This window comes from Vidua chalybeata, chromosome 5, assembly GCF_026979565.1.
Source record: "Vidua chalybeata isolate OUT-0048 chromosome 5, bVidCha1 merged haplotype, whole genome shotgun sequence".
Classification (NCBI taxonomy): Eukaryota; Metazoa; Chordata; class Aves; order Passeriformes; family Viduidae; genus Vidua; species Vidua chalybeata.
In genome coordinates this window covers 64,317,185-64,337,745 of record NC_071534.1, presented here as the reverse complement: position 1 = coordinate 64,337,745, position 20,561 = coordinate 64,317,185, and the positions used below count along the sequence as shown (strand labels likewise).

Sequence of the window (20,561 nt, the reverse complement as noted above, 5' to 3'; positions counted from 1 at the left end):
CTAACAGTACATGCTTAACAACTATCAACTATTTTACAATAGTTTCTTACCTATTTTTAACAATTACTAACACTGGAGTAAAGCAGATTCTCCTCTTCCCAAAGTGGTGGGAGAGGAAGAGAGCAGAGTCCTTTGTCTTTCTTTGGAGACCCCCAAGAGTCAGCCTGGCTGCATCAGCACAGGGAGATGGACAAACTCTGGCTATTCCTGTGGAGAAAAAGAGCTTTTATCTCCTGATGGACTGCAAGGTGGAAATTCAGTACCTTACTAGCACTATTCCTTTTCTTACTCATCCTCTTTAAAACACCTGCCTTCTAAGGGTGTGTGTGTGTGTGGGTGTGTGTGTGTGTGTGTGTATATATACACACACAATCTTCTCTATACAGTCCATTAATCAATGTAGGTGCCATTATTGGAAGTGGAAATAAGACTTATTGTCTTCAGAGAATATTGATCCAAATTCTTGGACAGCGTTTGATTTGAATTTGACTTTATTGCAAGTATGGAACTCAGTCTGCCAATGTGCTTGCACAGTAACTGTAGGAATTTAGTGACCCAAGCCTCCCCAGGGAAGCAAATTTGGTGGCTGAATCACAAACAGGCACTTGAGGCTGACTAGATGAGGTGATTTCTGTATTTTTGTGCCCAACTGATTGCTACCTCTTCATCCTTACAAAGACTTCCCCACTTCTGGATCCTTCACTGCTCATCTGGCTTTCCAGCAGATGAAGGTAAATCAGTTCTGGTCTTTAATGGCTTTATCTATGTTTAACATTTTCTTGTTTTGCTGGAAGCAAATGCAGGGATGGATGGCTGGGAACAAGCAGTGTAAACCGACACCATATTCCTTGGGCTTGTAAAGAATGGGAGGTTCCTTGGAAAATTTTCAGAGTTGGACATGAATGATGGGACCCTCTCATGAAGGACCTCAGAGTCACCAAATGCATTGTAGTTCAACTTGAAGTGAGTCACTAGGCACAACTTAGCCCAACATTTGGAAAACAATCCCTCTCCTTAAGAGATTTAAGCAACACCATTGCATTGCATCATACTGCAGGCATTTCTGTCACTGCTTACAGAAGGAATAATAGTACTCAGTATAAAGATAAACACTTAAAGTGTGGCAGCAGGCTGTTGTCTCGTGTTTCTCCCACAGTCTTACTAAAGGACCGTCTATTTTACCATGACGATTAATTTCACATGAAAATAGTTTTGCCTGAAATACGCCAGTCTGGCATTACAGCGTCTGGACATTGCTGAGATTAATGATCAAGGACAAAATTAAGCAAATGGGAAGTAACAAGAATAGCTGACCTCTCTTCCTCATTTTAGTTATTTATGAAAGATCTGCTTGGTCATTTATTTAATTCATGCTTTTATTATTGCCCGATGAGAAAACAAAAATGCAGGTATCTAATGTTCAACTTTTACTCTTTCATGAGCCACTCAACTTTACAGGTAATGTGAACAGTTGCTCTGGGCACTGAGTGTGGAATTTGGCCTTAGGAAAGCCCCAAATTAGCTACTAAAGAAAAAAAAGGAAAGAGAGAGAAAAACTCCTCACTTTTGAAATTCGTGTTTAAAATGAGCTTCTTCCATCCAATGGTCAGTGTCCTTTCTGTACAAAAGATAATGACATCTTTCTCACCATCATTATAATCATCACATCTTCAAAACATGGGAAGGAACCTTTCTCTTCCTATGGAAACTTTAGACCATTTCTCTAAATTTGGCAGAAATTCTTATTTCAGGGGGCATTTCCAACACCCTGTTAAGAGCAAATGCAGTCCTGACCAAAAAGGTCACTCAAAGAGGTGGCATTAACACAGATGCCGAGAACGGTAAAATTCCTTCTGAGTCTCCCAGTAAAGCTGTACTTACCTGCTCTGGGAATTTCTGAACAGTGGTTTAAAATACAACGCCAAAGAATGCATGGAGTGATCATTTACAATGATGCTGTGCAGATGGCGAATGCCTGCTCAGCCCGTGTCCATGGCATGACCTCGTGTAACCTTGTCCGAGAGCCCTCCCAGCGAGGCACACAAAAGCGCGTTCGTTCCCTGCTGTCTGCAGGGAAATGTTATTTTATCGGCTTTCCTTTAGCCAGCAGCCACAAGAGGGCGGATTTTTTCCTGCTTTTCTCCATGAAGAGCTTCTATTTCATAAATTCGGTTTTATAACTCTTGAAAGACAAATCTTCTCCCATTTATTCCACACCCCCCTCCCCTCTAGCTGCTAAAATAAAACCCTTTCCAAAACGTTTATTTTCCCCCCTACATTTCACAGAGTCTGTAGACTTGTTCCACAAATGAGAAAAGGAAACATTTGTGCTGATTTATTTTCCACAGGAGTCTGAAACATCTCCAGAACATGAAAAAAACCAGAATTTTGCAGCATATTTTCTTTTTATCAGGATTCATGTTCTCAGAGTAAGTCAAACCTCTATTCCATAGTTTTAATAAATGTTTGAAAAACATAAAAAAATTCACAAGGATTTTTCTTCCACCAACCTGCTCCTCATTTTCTATTTGTTGAGCTTCTTCAGTACCAGAAGAGGGTTATCAGCAGAGTGCCTGTGATCATCAGTGAATGGGAACAAGGTAAAGTGCAAGAATTATTCTCCAAAAATTCAAAACATGAGTTGGGCTCAAATCTACATCATACTCATCCCAATTATATTTGTATTAAGTAGTGCCATGTGGAGATTAAAGCAATGGAAAGTTTTAGCAGTGATATTGATACCAATGTGGAAATTCAGTATAAAATCTCCTTTCTTTTTTTTTTTTTTTTTTTTTTTTTTTTTTTTAAGGCCTTAAGCAGCAGAAGTCAACAGTCAACCTATCTCCAAATTTCTAAATTCCTCCCTTTGTCTTTTGGGAATATAAAACTCATGCGGATAAGTACAGTCTGTATGTCAGTTTGGCACTGTAGTAACAAACAGTTTAAAAAACTTAGGTAAAAAAGATGTAAAGTTGACTTTTGGTGAACCTAAAAACCTCCTCTTATTTAGCTCCTGTCCTGTATACCCAGACCACCCATCTGACTTCTGTGTGAATGGTAGGTGAGGATGAAGTTCTGCTGAGGTGAGTTACAGGGTGGAAACTCCAATATATTTCTCTGGACTTCCTTGGTTCTGCTGTTATTTGACAGGAGCAACAGTCAGGGTCTGTTCCACAACTGAGCTGCCAGCTGAAGTCTTTCAATCTGAGCCCTTCACTGAGGGAAACACAGCTCTTGAAAGAACCCCAGTGTGTCTTGTCTGGAAGTGTGTGATACTGTCTGTGCCATGTGTGCAGTGGCTCTCAGCCTGTGGGCAGGAAGGCTCTTCCTCGGGCAGCCACAGAAGGAAATATGTTGGAGAGAATGGTTTGGTGTGGGAGTGGGCTGGTCCAGGAGAGAAATTCTCTCTTAGGAAGTGGTCTGCAGCATGCGAAAGCTGGAGAAACACCAATGTAGCACATTCCGGGGGCAAAACAAATAAATGCCAAGGCAGATGTGTCCGTGGCAGCTAGTTCTGCACACAGGCAAACTCTTAAATGCGCACCAGCCCTGAGCTCGGGGCCACTTATCGTGAGTGTGGCGAGCTGGCTTTGTTTACTCAATCAGTCTACAAGCCAGTGTCCTGCAGTTCTGTCCCAGAGGGAAATGTGTCATGGGAACACCGTGAGCGGACCTGAGGCTGCCTTAGCCACGTGGATGAGGAGCAGCAACCGCGCACGGCGATCCCAGGGTCGGGATGCTCCTGTGCGAGCTCGCAGGTGTGTGATCCGGCACTGCCGGAGAAGGCTGTGGCCCAGGGAAGGCACACGGGCTCGGGCTCCCCAGGTGGGCACATCGCTGCCCCGCTCTGCGTTGGCGGCCGCACCCCGACCGGCGGGCCGGGTGCGGGACCCGCGGCGAGCAGGGGGTGTGTGCCTGCGCCGGCTGACAGACACCCGGACACACAGGCGCACTCTCAGGCGGCAGCCCATTTGCTGGAGGGGTGTGCATGTGCGTGCGAGGGAGTGGAAAGGGGTGGCGGGATGGAGGGAGGGCGGCCGAGGGAAAGTCTGACACTCGGCGCAGAAGGAGCGAGACCCTCCGCTGCCGCTGCCGCCGCCGCCGCCGCCGTCGGGGAGGAGCCGCCGCGCTCGCAACGCCTCCGACACCCCGGCCCCGGCCCCGGCCCCGCTGCGCTCCGGCCGCTCTCCGGCCCCGGCAGGTACCGGCCGGCCCCGCGGCTCCGCGGCCGCTGGGGCACTTTCCGCCGCCGCGGGGAAGGGGTGGAGGGCGGTGTGGGAAGGTGCGTGCGGTCCCCTCTGCCTGTCCCGGACCCTCCGCTCGCCTCCGCCCCGGGCGCCGCCGGGGCTGCCCCGGCCGGAGCGGAGTGGGGCCGGCACCTGGCGGCCCCCGGGCCACCTGCCTCGCTGTCAGCGGGGAAATGGGGCTGGCTTAGGAAGGGGGTAGGCTCTGCCAGGGTTGGGCTTGGGGGCGAAGGGAGAGAAGGAGCTAGTTTTGGGGAGCGGGGCGTAGAGGCTGTGGGATGGGAGAGGAGTTCGTGCGCTCAGCCCGGCACCCCTGCTCCTGCTCCGCAGAGGTGGCTTCGGGCTCTGGGAAGGCAGCAGGGCATGATCAGCCCATGCTCCTCAGCAGAACTGTTGCTTGCTGGAGCGGTGGCAGAATTCCTTCCTTTCTACACAGTCCTCCAGCATCGCCGTGAGCGCGACTGCTGAGCGCGTCCATCCCTGGGAGCGCAGAGCACCTGGCTGGCCGGGCTGCAGCTGAAAGATCATTCGCCTGCTCACAGGGTCCACCTCCGCTTCACTTTGTGAAGGAACTCACAGGGTGCGAATTGTTTTGTCGCTCCTTGTTTTGCAGCGAATATTGCAAAATGAAAGCTGTTGCTTGTAGAAGGGAAACATTCCTGAGCGCGTTAGGTAATCGGTGACTGTGCTGCGGGAGCACAGAGCAGCCACCTATGTTTCCTCAGAAAGAGCTTCACTTTGATTTGAATTGAGGCAACTTGTCCAAGAATAATGGAGACAAATGGGACCAGAGGCTGAGAAAGCAGCAGTTCACATTGTGTCTGCGTCTCTGACAGAGGCCAGGAAGATGCAGGCAAGCACTTGAAGAATTGTAGCATGTCACTTTCTCTCTTTTACTTGCAAATCTGAGGGGCAAGTAAAGAGACTTGATTTCACTGTTTACCATTTGGAGGTGTTTAATGCTAATGGCACACCACCTCTGTACCGTTTTTCAAGTCCTCATTAATATAATTGATGTGATTTTTCATCTTTGCCTTTTAATTAGTTTATTTAGGTTATTATGGGCTTGATCCAGAAAAGCACATCATCTCCTGCAAAGTGTAAGGGCCAAAGTCTTCTGTGAAAGTTGGGTGTCTAAACAGTCTTCTAAAGAGAAATTCAGGTATTTTAATCCATAGTTGTAAACCTACTGTCAGACAGAGATATCAAAATTCTGCAGGTGCCACACCTCTTTTTCTTTAAATTTCCAAGACAAGTCCTGCTCTGAGATGTCTCATAAATTGAAACATTTTCGCCTTGATCAGGCTGAACAGCTTGGCTTCACTTTTAGTTGAACTTTATTTTGGCTTAGACATCCAGACTAGCCTGAGATCCAGGAACTAAATTTGCTTTCCCTCTCCTTAGGACTGGATCGATGCAGCAGGGATTCTCAGGGTGTGGGCAGCAGAACAGGCTCCCATTAGGGAGCACTGAGAGTTGTGCTCTAGACCAGGCAGAAGTGCTGTGAATCCAAGTCTCCTGCAGTCAGTGTATGGGCTCTGCCCATTGAGTGCTTTAACCAGAAATGGAAATAGCAACTTCATCAGTCTCTGCTGTGTCTGAAAACACAAGAATGACTTCTATTACAAAAGCTGGTAGGTGCTTTCAGGACAATAGTCCCAAGAGGGGAGAAGTGCCTTTCAGTAGTAGTGAGTAAGGTGACTAATATGAGAAAGATATAATTTCAAATTGTATTCCTGCCCTCAGCTTTGTCTTGGTGAGTAGTTGCAGTCAGATCCTCAGAAGACTGATACCTGGTTTTGACCCCTCTCCCAAGAACTGGCCTCTGCCTGCTTCTTTCCGAACTGCAGGTTGTACCATTAACCAACCTTCCAAAACACTGTAATGCTCTGATCTTACTCTGCAATGTTTTTTTTTTTTGTTTTTTTTTTTTTTTTTTTTTTTTTTTTTTTTGTTTTGTTTTGTTTTCTGAGAGGTGATGCTTTCACTGCAGATACCACTGTGTTCATCACTCAAATTGTGCTGCAGCCTGGACATTCTACCGGGATTTTGCAATTGAATTAAATGAAACAAAGCCCTGGGGAGGAAAAAGGTTTTAATTAAGCTAGAGTGTTAAATGGAAATAGATGCTGTTCATTGGGAAAGAGCCCTTTTAAGTGTTTGAGGATACTGCATCTTTATTACTCAGAGATTAAGTAATGGAAATTAAGCAGCTAACCATGTAAACAGCAAGATACTGAAAAGCAAAGGCAAAGGATGAAACAGCACCTGTCCTTATTTTGATCCTAGCAGAAGGCATATATATGCTCAGCCTCTTTTCCATGTCACAAAACAAGCAGAGGAGTGAATGTCCCACACAGTCAGGATCTTTACAGTTTAACTGGCAGGAAGCCATAAACATTGGAGTCACCGTATGAGCCTGCTGTTAGCTCAGGGTGGCCAAAATAATGATGTCTTTCTGGATTCTTTTTTAATCCCTGTTTTGCTTTTCCTCTCATTCTTTTTGCTGTTAAAAATCCAGCAGCTGTAATCTCAGATGTCGCTTCACTGTGTGCCACTAGCATGCCAGTCACCTGTGGATCCAGAGAGGCTGATTCTTCAGCTGGGAATCAGCTGAATTCCCTGCACATGCCAGGATTTCTTTGGCTAAAACCCCTGGTGCTGGAATTGGCCACTGAGCCACCTCTGTGCTCTTTGAGGTTTCCTCCATGAGGGAATCCTTTGGGGCTGGTTAAGCAGGCTTTCCCACCGCGCTCTCTTGGCAAGGCAGCCTGTGGGATTGCCGGAGCTGTGTTTGGCCCTTTGTCTTTTTAACCCCTGGAAAGAGCCAAAGGTGTGTGCTAAATGTCATTAAATCAGATAGACGCAGGGAACGTGCCGTGTGTTTGTTTTCCTTGCTTTCTGGATTCTCTCCAGCTGCAATCAAGCAACAGAGAAGCTCACAGTAAAGCCATGTGCATAAGATGTGAAGTCCAGTGGCTGTATTTAGGTGTGAAGGAAATTTTGCTCCATGAGTGTGCTATTTTAAACTTTTTTATAGTCCTGCACCTCTATCGCACTTCTCAACAGTTTCCCCCTGCCCCAACATTTCTGTCTGGGTTTTATATATTTTATAAACTTAGCAATGGCAGTGAGTCATTATTTAAATAATCCCTATATAAATCTTTAGCCCTTTTATCTTCTTCTTTCTACCCTTGTGTATTCAGAAAGGCCCCTCTCTGGTATTGTTGGTCTTTTTCCACGTTCTGGAGGCATGCTGCGAGAACATGCACATGTTATCTGACAGTGGGTGATAGAAAAAAAGAAAAAAATCAAAAAGAAAAAAAAAGCACAGCCCTTCTATTCTGCTCTCCCCAGCTTAGATGGATCCAACGTCACATGGAGGGGATCCAGGATGAGTCAGGAAGCAGCACTGTGGTCCAAAATTCCACTTTGCATTACAGCTGGGAGGCAGCGTTTAGCATCATGTGGATTTATTTTCTTTTAACGGGAACTGCAAAATAACTTATGGAAGTCACATAACCTAATGGGCAGAAGAGATAACAGTAAGCCAAGAAGAACCTGGATTCCCATCTGGGTTGAATCATTGACTCAATTGACTATCAGTGTGAAGGGTGTGGTAGTTTAAGCCTGGGACATTATACTGGCCTTAAATAAGTCACTGCACTTCCCCACAACGTATTTGGAAAATGTGATTAATTTTCAGAGCTCTGTTGGTACCTGAGAGTTTCCCTAAGAGTTTCTCTGGTCAGACTCAGCACAGGACATTAGAGACATTTATTTTCAAACTTAATTTTTCAGGACAAATCCTAAATGTCTCAGAACATATGTGGCTAAAGACAAATTCATGCTTTAGAGCTTATATGTGCGTGGAGACCTGTAATTCTGCTCTGCATGAATTTCACACTGAGTGTGTTACTCAGCTTTCAGTAACACTTATCCTTTTTTGTACATCTTTGCATATTTTTCTTCCTGTGCTACTATAAACAGAAGAGTTGTGTGAGCTTTTTCTTATAATGTGGTCAGTTTAAAAGCAAAATAAATAACCATAATTAAACTGTTTCCAATTTAGTTGGTCAGAGAATCAGGAGACTTGCAGGAAGCAGATATCATGTAGCAGACAAGAGGCTAAAACCCCTGTAACATCTAAACATACTCCAGTGACGTGCTGGGTTGTTATTGCTTTCTTATTTTTTTTCTCCAAGGGGGTGGGCAGAAGAGAAGTTATGAATTTTCCTGGAACATCCTCTTCCAAAATTCCTGAAGACACTGCAGCACACCAAGTCTGATCTCATCTTGTGTCAGCATAACTCATGCCTAAATGCACTGGGAACAGAAAGCCTAGGATTAACTAAAATTATACAATTCTAAGGCTGTCATAAAATGAAAGATTTGGGCCTGCTCTCAGTCTCTCTGTACTTAGTGACTTCAAGAGACTTAAGCACGTTTAAAGATAGGCTGCTGTGTAAAATGCTCCCTTGAAAGAGTTACTTTCTCAAAGTCTAAGCCTAGAGTGAGATTGAGCCTTCTAAAAATTAAGTGCAGTCTTGAGGGCTGGTGTGGTCAAATAGTCCAGCTTAATCTTGGCTAGAATTTTAAGATTTTAAACAGCTAGATCTAATGGTATGTGCCTACCTAGCCTGTTGTATTCCCCTGGAATTTATCAATGACACACTCCATATAATTGTGGTTACTTTTTGTCTGTCTAAAATCCTTTTTTGGTTTTGCAAGGGGCAGACTGCAAAGAGAGTATGTAAAAAATTCTTTCTTAACCAAAAGCAAAAAGTTGATTTTTTTCCCCTTCCACAATGAAGAATTAAAACAATGTCTATTGCTCTCATGCTTAATGTCAGAATCTCTGCTAAAAAATAGTAAGAAGAAATATGATCAATTTTTCATATGGAACTTATTCCCTGTATTTTATAATGCATATGTGTGAGGTTTTATGAAGGCTTATACTAAAAGGCTTTAGCACAGTGTAATAAAGGAAAAATGCTCATAACATCCTTGGGTATCTGGAGGGTTCCACTTTGAGAGGGAAATAAAATAAAGGGCAATGACAAGTAGTAATAGGCTGTTGCAAGTGCAGTTCCTTTTCTCCAAGATTTACAATAAGAACAGCTCTAACTGTAAAGTTCTCTGCACTGTCATAATCTGTAGCTTTGCAGAATGTAGCATTCTCATATCCAGTCTCTTACCTTGTGAAAAAAGGGTTCCATCTGCATATAAATTACCTTTAAATAAATCTTTTACTTAATTTCATGTGTTATTTCCTTTTTTTTAAGCGGGTGCTTGAAAACCTTTATTAAGAACAGAAATAAATCTTCAAAGCTGCTACTATACTCTGTCCTAGTATTAGAGTGATCATTTGTTGTATTTCTCTGAAGATCCATTATTTATTCAATAGAAATCAGAAGACACAGGAACAAATTTGTCACTTGTGTTTATATAGTCATTAGTTAAAAGCAGTGGGCCTTTTCTCATTCAGAGAAGCTTTTATTTATTTATTAGCTATGCTTCAGTAGCATCAGGAGGGGCCTGTCAGACATCATAGAATCATAAAATGGTTTGGGTTGGAAGGGACCTTCAAGATCATCAGTTTCCAAGCCCCCTGCCATGGGACTCATTTGGGATCCTCAGCACTGAGCTCTCACAACAGACTGGTATGAGTAGGGTCAGTCTTTTGCTTCTGCCAATATTTGAAATAAAAACTAATTTGTATAAGAATATTTCAGTGGCTCAGGTGCTGAGGTGGCCTGGAAGGGGATTTTCCCAAGTGTGGGAAAGAGCAGTGGTGTTGCTGGTGTTGAGGAGCGTGGCTTTCTCAGCCACCTCAGTTCCACGTTTTTGCGGGCGTGCGTTGTCAGGCCCAGCAGAAAGAGACTGGCTTTGCACAGCTGCTGCACCATCTTCCAGGGATAAGACTTCTTTTACTGGATCTGCCCCAATTAACGTTTTGCTATCAGTGTTGGTATTTCCTACCTGGTACCGAGCTACACCACTGAGTGAATCATTAGGAAACCAATCTGACCCGTTCCCAAAGGAGCGTGCCAACCCTGGAGCTGCTGGCTGGAAGGTGTTGGGAGAGGGGGATCTTCTCCTTTCAGTCTGTGAGAGACCTGGGCACACTTGGAGCCCATGCCAGCTCTGCAGGTGTTTCTGAGCCTGTTTCTGAACTCCCCTGCCTGTTTCTGAGCAGTCCCAGCTCCATTGTGTGTGCACCCTGTGGCCCAGGTGCTGTGGGCAGGGGTGGCTACATGAAAAGCCTGGAAACAGCAAAAGACAGTTTTACCCTGATCTTTAAGGCTGAGCTTCGCTGACTGAAGAGTGAGTTAATATCATAAATCTCTGTTATTAATCTGATTTTTTCCTAAAACTATTTTAATAGGCAAGGATGCTTTACATAACTACAGTCTGAATCATTGTGGTCAGTTGATCTGATGTTTTGTACAATCTGTAATCTTGTCAGAAGTGAGGTTTTCTCAGACCTCATGAAATCCAAGGTGTTTATTTTAAGACTCAATTTATTATTCTGCAAATTGAACTCAAAGCTTTGAAGGCTTTAAGGAAAAGCTGACTTGATGTAATTTTTGGAATGTCACCCCCACCTTACTGAGGAAAAAAAAGTAAGAGAATTGGTGCATCTAAGGAAGTTACTAACATTCTTTAAGCCCAAGGGTCTTTTAGGTGCTCCTTCTAGGAAAAAAAAAGTGCATTTATCTGTGCTCCTCTTTACTGTCTGTCTTTTTAAGATGAATGTCCTGGGTAATTCTGTTTGCAGCTTACTGGTTTGTTTTGGAGTTACGATTCGGAGTTTAGAGTCCTCTAGTGACATCTACAACTAGCAAATATATTTCATCTCATAAAGCTGCCTCAGCTTGGAAAAAAGTAAAAAATGGATTTATGGCAAAGAAATACCTTCTCCAGTATAACACCCCAACAACCTGTGCAACTTTCAATGAAGTTAAGGGAGTTTTCACATGGAAAGATTTTCTTCCTTAAATAAAATAATTATAAACTCACATAATAAAATTTATGTGAAGGGGAAAATGGGCTGATTTTCTTAAGGTATCTGTCTACAAATTCACTTGTCTCTGATTTGGTTTTTATGTTGTTTTTTTTTTTTTTTTTTTTTAATTTCCCTAAAGAGTTTTGCACTTCTAAGTAGAGATAAATTGCTGTGCTGTACTCAGGAGACTGAAGCTCTTGTGTCCTTTGCTTCCTGTGACTTTGCTACAGATCATTACTTTCCTAAATGGCAACAGGAGCACAATTATGAAAGTCGTAACACAGACAGTTATCTCCTCAATGGTACTTAAAATCAAATTTCCTACTTGGTGAAAGATGAGTTACTGTGCTTTGGCTCCTTAAGTGATGGAATGATGGAAGGATTGTTTTTTTTCTCTATTTGTTGCTGTTGTACATTGATGTGTAAGGATAAAGAATGAATACTGAAGCACAATACACTACTGAAAGCTCCAGTGCCCATTTCTCTGGCTTTTCACAGCCTGACAGAAAAGCAGAAGGTGTGTGCAGCAAACAGTGCAGGGAGTTTGTCTCAATTTCAAACATCTGCTTTTAAAGCAAGAGAAAAAGAGAAAAAAGAAAAAAGCACAATGCAATTGTCTTCCATTTAAAAGCCAAGGTGAGATTCTGTGTGGTTTATCCTTTTTTTTTTTTTTTTCCCCACTGTGCTGTGTCTGTGGTACTGCCAGCATGTCCTGTGGTACAAGGGCTTGGTCTTTCCTAAGAGGAATTGACCATCATTACCTTTTAGTGGCAGCAGTTCTCCAGGTGGTTTAAAGTCATAGGACAATCTGCTCCTGCTTCCAAACTCCCCTCTGAAATTTCATCTCCTTCCTACAGTTAAACTCTCTTGTGCTTTTATAAAAGCTTCGGGCATCGTTTTCCTGTATCCTGTCAATTCCCAGAAATGGTTGTGACATGATGAAAATCTCTCACTCCCCAGGGGTACTCTGCTCTAGCAATCTGACATGTGGGGTGTTAAACTGTTAAAGGGAGAGAATTTGGACAGATTTCGGGTCTTGTGCCAGGTTTTCACGACAATGGTAGAAATTCCTTTGTAATAACATTGATATCACAGGCACAGCTGTTCTGCAGTTGGTCAGTGATGAAATATAGATAGTCATTTTCTTAGTGAAGACAGGCTTTACTTCTATTTTTATCCTAGGTTACCACCATTATTTATGGGTAATAAAAGCTGTTCTAGTAAATGCTGTTAAAAAAAAAAGAGTACTTTCCATCCTTTCTCTGTTTTCCTTCCTTCCTTTCCCTACAAACAAGGTAAATGCCACTGAAGTGATGTGAGAAAAGCATTTTGGAATGTGTGTGGATTTGTTGTGTTTTATTTTCCATCCAGGAATTCAACATGACACAATGGAAAGTGGGATTTGACATCTCCAAGATAAACTATTGGACAGTCTATAAAGTGCTGCAGTCTTCTTTATAAGATAAATAATGTGTAAGGCCAGAATAGCTGGGACACAGTGGATTTGATAACAAGCAGCATTGTTATCTTCAGTGCAAGCATCAGCAGAGATTACAGTGGTCTGTTGTGGTGGCCCTGGGGGAATCTCACAAGGCCTTGCAGTAGGCAGTGTACAATTTGTTTTCATTCTTTTCTCAGCAAAATACTGGTTTGATGCTTGGAAAGCATGACCCTGTTTAAATTGTGCTGACTCTCGTCATTCTGCTTTGAGCCACATGGGAGAAGAGGTGTGAGCACAAGCAGTTAGAAAAGTTGAAAAGGTGCTGAAGGAGGAGGGATAAATTGGTGACAATGAGTAAACAGTTTGTTCTGAAGAGCCACCAAAACTCTGTGGGCATTGTGCTCAGGATTCAGAATCCTCAGTCAGTGTCTCCAGTATTCCCTCCTAGAAGATCAGTAGCTTTTTTCCAAGTTGTTTTGCTAGATCTCACCGATGGGATCTGGTCTGAGCTGCCCTTATATCATATTATGAAAATCTTCCCAGGCTTAGCCTGTGTGCCACGGCTCAGAAGGAAAACCCAGCTATGCTGTGGAGGCTGCAGCAATTGTTCAGAGCTCTTTTTGGACATCTCAAATTGAAGATGTGACTTCAGTCCCATGGGTATCTTTCCTTGTGTAGCAGTCATTTCCACCTCCTGCTTTTCTGTTAGGCTGGGAGAAAGTTCCAAAATAGGCATTTGAGTTTTTGGCAGTGTTTGCTGCCTAAGCACTTACTCTTCATTCCCCTACAGAGATACGGTGCTGTGTGGGGTTCTCTGGTGTGTGTAAAACTCTGAAGTAATTTGTTCCTCTAGTGGTTTGCAAGACATGTTAGAAACCCTAACACAGAGCAAACATATTTCCTTGTTCTGAAGCTGGCTGATTGGGCAGAACTTTCTCATATTGGTGTAGGAGATTTAACTTTTTCTGTTTCAGAAGATGGACAAGGCAGTCCCATGCAAGGGATGTTGCTTTCCTGATACCCCAGAAACTGAATCTTATTTGGATAACAAAGCTATTGGACAAACAAGCTACTGGATTCAGTATAAGGGTAACTGTGTAAGGCTTTGGGGGTCTAGTTAATACAGAAGATGTTCAAATATCCCTCTAATAACCAGAAGTCTGAAAAACCTTTTATAATTATTTCAGTAGCTTTCTTGAAAGAAGCATGGCACTTTACCTGTTTGTTTTCCACGAGCTGTCCATACTCTGTGCTCCTGGTTTCTGAAAACAGAACGTGGTTAGACTTTGATGATTCAAGGTTGATACAAGATTGTTTTGATTAGTTAGAGATCAAGGCAGCTATCCTAGAAGTGGGGAGCTGCACTTCTATAGTACCAGAAACAGTTTTTTTATCTTGTCATTTGCTTGAATAGTATGGGGCTGACATCTCTTTTTCTGTAGAAACTGGCTTTTCTGTCTCACTTTAATGAGATAATTGAAAAAAAAAAAAAAAATCTTTCCAGATGAATGGAACAGAGTCTGTTTTATAAATTCACCCATATTGCAACCCAGGTGCAAGTTCCAGGCAAGTCAGAGGACATGCTCAGCATCCAGCAGTTCTCCCCAAGATTACTCTAAGAAGCACGTATCACCCAGTGCTGAAGCCTGCTCTGGACTGATAAAGGTTGTCTACATGTGGGAGTCAGCTACTGTTCAACTGGAATAACAGTGTGCAGAGTGGTATCTTCCTCACACTGACTCTGCATGGCCTGCCACAGGCTGTCTGCCCTAAGGCTGCAGTTCAAATTAAGTAAATTGCTTCCAAATTAAGAAAGTTGCTTCCTTCTAATACACACTTCTGTGTGATGTGATTGCAGAGCAGCCAGTGTGCTGCTAATTTACATCTTACTGGGTCTGGACTCTCATGTTGACATGCCCCAAGTATTTAAATTTTAAGGTCTTGGTCAATTACTTCTTCAAGTGCAAGAGACATGGTGCCAGTGCACTGTGCTGTGATGCAGAATGCTCAGAAGCTGCATACCAGAGTAGAACTCTGAAGTGAATGTAGTATTTTCATTGATTTTTGTGCAAGATCCAACTCTGTGCTGGTGTTCCTGTGTTTAGTTGTATCACAGTAACACCTAAAAAATCCTGGAATTTTGGCCTCACTGTGCTCTTACTGCTAAGATCTAAGGATAGCTTAGGGAAGACCAATAAAAGTGAGAAGGGAGGCTTGGAGTCAGGTTTGATTTATGAGGAAGAATGAAAGGCTTTGAGTGTGCATAGCTTGTTAGAGTTTGACAAAGAAGAAGACATGACTGTAAATACTTCAAAAGTTTTATTCAAAAAGCAGCAGAGGATTTGCTTGATGTTTAGGACATTCCAAAGGTTAGGACAGCAGCTCAGGAGACCTGGGGTTAATTCCATGACATATGTCCTTAAGGCAAGTCAATTCTGCTTACATCCTAGCAAATTCCTCAGGGCACCCAACTGCCTCTGCTTTGTCTACATTACTGAGTATTTGTCAGCTGATTGAAAAACACCTAATTTAGACAATTAACTTGATAAATACCTTTACTGGGCTAGAGCTTGGCCTCTACCTGCCTCAGTTGTATGTGTAAATGAGTAAAAACTACCATTTATCATAGAAAAAATGTGAGAATTACAGGTTTGGAAAGTATGGATGTTCAGATATTGTAACAATGCAAGTACAGTGAGTGGTAAAGCTAATTAAGATGGGATTTATTTCACTTGTCTGAAGTGTGAGATGGTCACCTAATCATACTCTCTTTTCTGTACAGGATGAGGTGCTCCCAGTGGCAAAGCAGTATCTGAGCCAGGGGATAAATTAACTTGGCAGTGCCTGTCTCCACCCTCTCTGGAGGGAGCCAAGACAGTGCCTGAATTTTAGATGGTTGGAATTAGGCAATATGAATGTTATATTAAGAATATAAGGATCAAATAAAATGAACTCAGCTTGATTTTAAGGGGGAAAAATGTCTTTACTGAATGTGTTTGCTGAAGAGTTCTTTTAAAACAATTATATAAACCACCTCAAAGAACTTGTGTTTTCTTCCTTTTATTTCTTGTAAAACCTCCAGGAAATCTTTTATTAATATCTATCTACACAAAAGAGCTCCCATTTCTCCTGTTTCCTTAAAGCAGTCCTTACACAGACTAGCAACATCCCAAGAAGTGCTACTGTGCTATGTACTATTAAAGATGTTGTATTATTTACAGTCTACATGTCCCATGTTACCTAAACACTACACTTGGAAATCCAGACCTTTATAACTAAATGGGAGCTGAGCTCTTTTGGCAATCTACTTCTGAATGCTCTTGCTTTCATACAACAGCCTAAGTGGTTGGAGATACTGTGTTAGCTCTAGGTGGTTCTGTCTCCTTGAAAAGGACTGATTCTCAGAAGAAATGCAGTTATGGACATGGTGAATTTAAAAAAAAAAATGTGTGGAAATTAAAGTTACTCAGAGAAGAGTTACAAAAATTTTGAGAGCTCCTATGGGTGCTGCTGGAGGTCCATGTGTAAAGCAGCTGTAGGATGCCAGGGATCTGAGGGAAAGTTAGGCAATACAGTTTCATGAGGAAGACCACGATGACCTATCTGAGGTCTCTGCTGACCCATTCAGTGGCACAAGTTCTCACTTCAAAGAAAGAGGAGCTTAATTAGTTTATCCTGTTGTTGGTGTGAGTCAGTGTCAGAGTCCTTCCCTCCTTGTACTGTCCCATTCATTATTACCCTGCAGTGACTTTGTGAGTAGTTTACTCTTTTTGATTTGCACTCTTGAAAGAAAAGGGCTGCTGTCAGGCTTTGTCCCTCTTGTTTGATATCTCCATCTCCAGCATCTCTAGAGCTCACCTTCACAGAGCTGGAATCTGACTTCTCTCACAAGTGCTGGTCACTTCCCTACTTGCCTGTCTCTGCAGGGAACAGGAGAGTCCCTTTGCTATTCAGCCCTTGTCCTCTGGCTCATCTAGTGATGAAGAGACAGGGATATGTGAGCAATCAGTCACTTCAGGGACAGAGACCTGCTGTCAGAGAGTCTGTGGATTTCCAGTATGGTACTGGACTAGACTTACATGTGGGAATGTCTAAAACATGCTCATTCAGAAGTGTTTGCAGGAATTTATGTTTATTGTTTTTGCTTGACCTTGCAGACCCAACACTATTGCTTTGGAAATCAGAGCTGAACAGTCCTAAGAACTTAGAGGGATATTCAGGGTTTGCTCAGAGGACCTGAACACAGTGGGGATTTTATCTGTGTGTAAAGCGGTTGTGACTCTGATCAGGAGGTGAAATAAATACTTCCTAATTTAAGAAATGCATTTAAGTCTCAAGACTAAGAGCTTAAAAACCCATCTTTAACCAAAGTGAGACTTACTGAGTTAGGTGGGAGGTGCACCCATTGCTCCCTGGACAATTCAAGCCTGGGCTTGAATTAAGACTTGTGTTCCTGGACACCATAAGGACTCTTGGCTGTTCCTGCTGCAGACAATGTGTGAGGGAATAAAGACACAGATTATGTGAAGTGCACTGAGACCAGCTGCCTTCTGGGCTCCCTTGACACCCCAAAGTCATAATCCTCCCGTGGGTCACTCTAAACCTGTGATTTCACATCACCCACTCCGTGCCCTGATTCAGCGGGCAGTGAAAGAGGTTTTCAAGTGCCCAGAGCTTCAGACATCCAGAGGACAAGTCTGTATATGAATGTTTGTCCACAGGTCACTGCAGGTTGTAAAACATGATACCAAGGACAGGGAGAAAACAGACAACAGTGATAGGAGCTGTACATTGCCTATATATTGCCAAGTAGCTGTTGTGCTCTGCCTGCCACTCTTACCAACAACTGTCTCACTTTTTCCTCCCTCTGACTGTTTTCTCCATCTGGTCTCATTCAATATGTATTTAGACTACAGGCTGCAAGGAAGAGAGGCCCTTGCATCCTGCTTGATAGTATGTGCAGTATTATGGGGTCCTGCCCTGGCTGGGGCCTCCAGGCACTGTCCCAGTGTAAATAATACATAAAAATAGATCAGCAGTGTAACATCGATCAAGAAAACCATACAGAGACTCAATTGAATTGCTCTACTGTCTGCCATAGGGTTCCTGCACTAACTTGCTGTTTAAATGACAGATCCTACAAAGCCTTGCATCTATAGGCAGTGTGCAGGGAGCTTGGGGGAACGCTGTAATTGCTAAAATCAGGAAGTGGGCCAAAGATGATCTACAAGTATGTGGAAGAACACATCTTTTGTGATGTTCAGGATTTTATCATTTTTATTTTGGAGGCTTTCCAAGATTTAATAGGAAAAAAGAAACCAAAAATTTGGAATTGAAGCAAGCAGACCAGATTTCAGCTGCAGCAATAACTGCAATAGCCCGAGCATTTGCAGAAATTTCTTCTCTTGTGATACAGCACCAACTGCTCCTGTTGCACCAGGTGAGATTACATTAAGCAAAACAACTTAACTAAGTGCTGCAGGCAGCTTTTGAGGTGTTCAAGTGCAGTACACAACGAAAGTAGGTATTATTATCACCTGCTAAAGATAATCTGCACTCAAAGTTAGACTATTTGCTATGTATAAAGAGCATGAGTTGAAGCTGATGAAAGAAATTAGCAAGTTTGGTAGATACCAAAGGTATACCTCAGGAATGAGGTAGGACTATTTTTACTCAGTTTGGAGTCGTGAAGGTGCAGTGATTTGCTCTTGCACAGTTAGAGGTAATCAATAGTTCCTTGCAATCAGTTTGATGGGATTGCAGAGGGGGTTTGGAAGGAGGAAATGGACAAGTCCATGGCCACTGAGGATATGTTTCTTGTGAGAGCAAAGCACTGGACCTGTAGCACCAGTTCTCAGATGCTTTTCAAGAGAAATTGAGAGCATTTTCAAACTGTTGATCCACTTAAAATTGAAAGATCATTTTGTATAAGTCCTTTTCTATTTAAAGCATCCCTGGAGGTGCAAGTGACAAGAACTGTGCAAGTGAGACTCCTAATTCTTTCTGTATCAGATAAACTGGTGGCTCCCAATTTCAGTTTCTGCATACTAAACAAAGTCCTTCTGTTCTGCAGAAGTCTTTATAAATACGTGTAGGGAGGCTGAGTCTTTTAAGTTTCTACCATTGCTTCCAGGAAGAGTTAAGCAAGTAGCAAGAGAAGATGTAAGAAGTTGTGTAGTTTCCATTCATATAATTCACACACACTGGAAAAAGAATTCCCAGCTCATGAGTGTGCTCAAAATTAGAAGAGAAACATCCCCAAGGTTTCTGGAATAGAAAAAAGAAAAGAAGCTGCAGAAGCTCAACTCTAAAAAATTATTTTAAAAAGCCCAACAGCTGGTTGGCAGAAGGGCTGTTCTTTGACATAAAATACTTCCTGAAATTCTTTCTTCCAAGATCCATACTGATTATTTTTTTGTTTTAGCTTTTCCTTCACATGAATTAATTAAAAATTAAAAATTAGGCATTTTATCTGAATATGACAAGGGATTCTGGCAATAATTTTGCTAGTTTCTCATCTGATCAATTATTAATCCCTTCTTCTGAACATGTGGAAGAGAACAAGAGACTCATGACACACCTTTCTTTGTAACCCTGCTGTCTTAAAAGGTTTTTTCCCAGTTCCATCCTCATTTCATCATGAACCTTCTGTCCTCAGTCCTACAGATCCAGGTCCAGCAGGCACAGCAGCACTGAATGTCAGGTGTTTATAATAAATAAGCCAGTGCTGACTGCAGCTGAGACAGACTCCATGAATGGGTCCTCTGGCAAAGGGAAGAGGTGGTGACATGTGGCATGAGGGCTGTGACAAGCACTGGAGATCAGTAGTGTCCCCCTGTCACAGGCTGTCTGCGTGGCTTTTATCCCCTCTCTTTTGAGCTTGGTATCTCGTGGGAGGTGAGCTAAGCACGGCTGTGAGGAAGTTGGTGAACTTCTTCTGTAAAACCAGCAGCACCTTGTAGGACAATACTTGTGTGCGCTGTAGTGGATATCAGCTCTCTGCTGTTTCGTTCCAGTTTTGTCAAAGCTTTTCTGAAGATGGCTTCAATGATCATAAAAAAACAGCTGATATTTTAGCCTAGCACTGCTTTAAAAAAAAAACCAAAAAACAAACAGTTAAATTGCCAATGAGTTCACCTGTAATTTATCTGTCCACACACTAATAAAACCTAGAACTCTCTTCATTTTTTTATTTCTACATGATGGCTGTGTTAGCCTGATTCTGATGTGTATTCACACTGTTGGAATATTTTGCAAGGTTTTGCCACGTCTTGTATTTTCCACAGGAATTACACAATGAAAGGCAGTATTTTTTAAGTGCCAGAACTTGATGGGATGTTTTTCTGGCTCTGTCACTGGCTGATGGCTTTAGTGGCACATTTCCCTTGTGGGTGCAGGGACTCTGAGGGTGATCACAGGGGAGACAGATGAGTTACATCTGTATGTGCAAGTTAAACAAGGTCAGAAGACTCTGTTGGCCTGCACTGGCCTGTGGTGTTTGTTAGTGTGTTCACTGGACTGGTTTTTGCTCTTGTCAGCTAGCACATTTCCAACCTGCCTGACTGTAAGCTGGGGGGGATGCGAGGGCTCCCAGGAGACAATATGGATGAGACCACTTGGTTTTGAAGGGAATGAGTGCTTAGCTGTGTAGACAGAAGCTTTGCCAGGCTGCTTTGTCTCAGAGTCTGCAAATAGTGTCTGGCACATTTTATTTATTGCTCCAAACTTAGACTTGGGGTCTGGAAGCTCAAGTCTGAGCAGCTCTAGGGGTGACTGTACCATATTCCTGTAATTACACAGACTTTTCCTCCACCCATCTTCTGTTTGTTTTATCTTCCTAGATGTAAGCTCATCAGGGAAGGTATTG

At 42.7% G+C, this 20,561-nt stretch overlaps 1 protein-coding gene across 2 annotated transcripts in view; it reads left to right on the top strand.

Annotated features, from left to right (window-relative positions):
* The first annotated feature begins 3,741 nt into the window (after window positions 1–3,741).
* The window catches only part of SEMA3D (semaphorin 3D), a 128,606-nt gene continuing 111,786 nt past the window's right edge, over window positions 3,742–20,561 (top strand). The window contains exon 1 of one of the 2 annotated variants that reach the window (XM_053942338.1): window positions 3,742–3,758. The gene's annotated coding sequence lies outside the window, so the exon portion shown is untranslated. Of the gene's footprint in view, window positions 3,759–4,097; window positions 4,202–20,561 lie in introns of those variants that run through there. The other variant, XM_053942337.1, reaches the window with a different exon arrangement.